A 3,415-nucleotide genomic window follows, 5' to 3' on the forward strand; every position below is an offset into this window, starting at 1 on the left:
CTTGGATGTGAATAAGATGAGGAAAAAGAAGTTTCAAGAAGTTTTCCTGTGCTTTATGAAAGTACCACAAATCCCTCAACCCTCGTTCTCCTGTTTGCTTTCTTCAAACAAAACCAAAGCAACTTAATCTTTTGGGAGAGATAGCAGGAAAGATTTCAATTTAAGCACGTGTTGTTGTTGCGAGTCTGTTTTTTTTTATGCCTCAAAAAAACACCCACCCTAGTGACTGTGCCACACGACAGTGGAGCATTACAGGTTCTATTTAAAAGTTGGCTCAAGGGTGCATGGTTTTTGCCCACATCCCAGACCTTCCCCTCACCCCACCCCTGCTTCTTGTGTCCATATCCACTGTGGCACTCTCACGGAGAGGCGGAAAGGCCGACAACATCAGACTGCTGCCATTTTCTAATAGTCTGGTCTCCCCTACCGAAATGTGGTCTCCTTGAGGACAGCAGCTGGACCCGACTGACTTCATCCCTGCATGCAGTGTTGCCTAGCATGGGGAAGTCCCTCAGCATCCTCTGTTTTATCAAGTAAGTGTCATCCAGCCTTGTGTTCTAGCCATCGCCACCTGGCTCTGTCACTGATAAAGCTTGCGAGGGACCCATTGTAAGTCAACCAGCCTTGTCTCCTCCTGCACACTTCTGGCATTTCCCTCTTTCGTTTTCTGATTCTTTCAGAACAATAAAAATTAATGCTGCTTACAGGCACTGTACTAAGCCTTTTATATTCAATACTTACGCCAATTCTCACAATTCCATGAGGTAGGCATTATTTTTCCCATTTTGAGGTTAGAATCTGAGGCTTGGAGACATTTCATGACATGCCTACAACATGCTACTAAGTAATGGAAGTGGGACTTGACACCCAGGTCCCCTTGAATATCAGACTCTTCACAGTTGTGCCATGAGGAGCAGACTGAATCTCACATAAAGCCCTTTGGTCAGGCCCTACCTTGTGTTACCAGAATTATTTCCCACCACCAGCATTCCCGTCACATGTCCCCACAACTTTGTTCTCCTATTGCCTCCTACTGAAGGCCCCTCTTGCTTGACACTCTGTTCTATTCATCCATTTTTGAAGACCCATCTCAAATGTCTTCTCCGTCACGAGGCCATCTCCCTTTCTTCCACCCTCTACTGGATACTATCTTGCTTCCTTTCACACTTAGTTTGAACCTCTCTAATAACACATATTATATTCTGCCCCAACTTAGAGCAATTCTGATGCACATGTTTTACTTTATCCTTTTTACCTTTCCAGGGAGGCATAATAATAGCAAACACATACAGCACTTACTAGGTATCTGGGAATAGTCTACACACGTCGCCTGTATTAAGTAGCTGAATCCCTGTGATAACTCCATATGGTATGTCCTACAGCACAGAGAGATCAGTAAACGTGCTGGGGTCACAAAACCAACAAGGAGCAGTGACAGGGGTGGACCCAGGCAACCAGCACCAGTGTCCATGCCATGAACCCTGGGGCCAGGCCACCTGTGCATAGCAAGAGCACAACAAGTATTTGCTGAAACAAAGAACGAACGACTCTACAGCCACCTGAATGCAAGACAACTGATTTCGTGTAAAATTAAACAAGCCAGTCACAGTATTTGGCTTATTTGACATCCGGTTGCCTCAAATTCATAGCATTAAAAAGAAATTTTATGGAGTCATCTTGACTTCTTTCGTTTATCCAACAAAAATTTTCTGCAGGCTATGGGTCAGCCCCAAGGCTAGAAGCTACCTGATTCTGGGCCTAGAGAACTCACAACGAGCCAGTGCAAGGAGCTTATAGGGATCCACTTAGACATGCAATATCTGGAACTTTCTAACTAATTGTACTTGGCTTTCTTGCTGTTGTAAACCAGAGACCAAAGCAGTGGTTCGATCCAGGTTGACTCTCCCCTCCCCATCTGGCACTGTCTGGAGACAATTCTGGAGTCACAGTTGGGGGTGTGGGTGGTGTACTGGCATCAGGTGGGTGGAAGCCATGGATGCTGCCATGCCCGGGACAGGACCGCCCCCACGACAAAGAGCTATATTGCCCACAACGTTGATAGTGCTGAGGCTGAGAAACCCTGTTATCAAAAATGTAAAGAAAAAAACCCCGTACCAAAAAAAAAAACAAAAAAAAAAAACAAAGAGGCAACTAGGAGATAAGTAAGTCTAGGAAACCTAATATACAGTACAGTGATTACTGACAACACGACACTACTATGCACGTTTGGCTGGCTAAGAGACTAGATCTTAATTTTTCTCAACAGTAGAAGAAATGATAATTATCTAACGTGAGAGACATATTAGGTAATGCTACGTTGGCAATCGTCTTGCAACATAAATGTATCAAATCTGTGTCGTACACCGCAGCCTTATACCATGTTGTATGTCAGATATAACTCAATTTTTAAAAAATCAGAGATGAACAAAAAGCTCTCGTTTGGGGATAACACCAGACTCTTTAAGGGAAAGGCCTGTGTAAATTTGAAAAAAATATATTAAACCGCAGCACTGATAAGGAAATAAAGTATACACAGCAAAATAAAATCAAGTTTAAAATACTCCTTTAATCTGCAATGTTGGCAAATTAATCTAATTACCGGGAATTTTGCAAATGCTGTCAGTGGTGCTGGCGTGCTGGAAGGAGGAAGATTCAATTTCCAGCCTCCCCCAGAAATTCTCCAAGGAAAATTCATTAGTTAGCCCTCCTTGCGCGCTACAGAGCTGAGGTTCTAGAATGAGAAGCTGCTTCATCTAAGATAAAACATGACTTCTAAACCTGGGGCGGACAGGATGCCTGGTTCGGGAGTACCCATTCTATTTTAGAGATTAAATATGGACCTGCAGACCAGGCTTCCAGAGGAGGGAAACGGTGACCCTTTTTCTGCACAACCCCTGACGTGGGCTGCTCTTGGGCTTTTAAGGACCCAAAGAGGGGACCTTCTCCCAAAATACTCCTACCTAACCCTAGGAGAGGAAGCATTCATTCTCACATAGGACAAAGGGAGTACCTGGAATAGTACCAGAATGCCTGTGTTCAAATCCAGCTCTACCATTTATAGCTGTGTGACCCTGGATAAAATCTACTTAACCTCTCAGGGCCGCAGTTTTGTCATCTGTAAAATGAGGGTTAACCTACCTCACTGGACTCTTGGGGGAATGAAATAAATTAATTTGCAGGGAAAGCACTTAGAATAATTCCTTCCACGCAAGAAGAGCTATACAAACCTTAACTATTCTTATTAGAGTGAGTCCGTGGGAAAAAGAGGCTCCATCGCATTTTTATGGATTTCCCTGGGCCCAGGATGGTGCCTGTGTTACTCCCAGAATATGTGACAGTGATTACACTCCCAGGTGGTTTTGCTTTGGTTTTACGTCAATATTTTACTCAAGCAGCTCCCTCATCAGTGTTGATA

The sequence above is a fragment of the Ailuropoda melanoleuca genome, chromosome 19 (genome assembly GCF_002007445.2).
Source record: "Ailuropoda melanoleuca isolate Jingjing chromosome 19, ASM200744v2, whole genome shotgun sequence".
Lineage (NCBI taxonomy): Eukaryota > Metazoa > Chordata > Mammalia > Carnivora > Ursidae > Ailuropoda > Ailuropoda melanoleuca.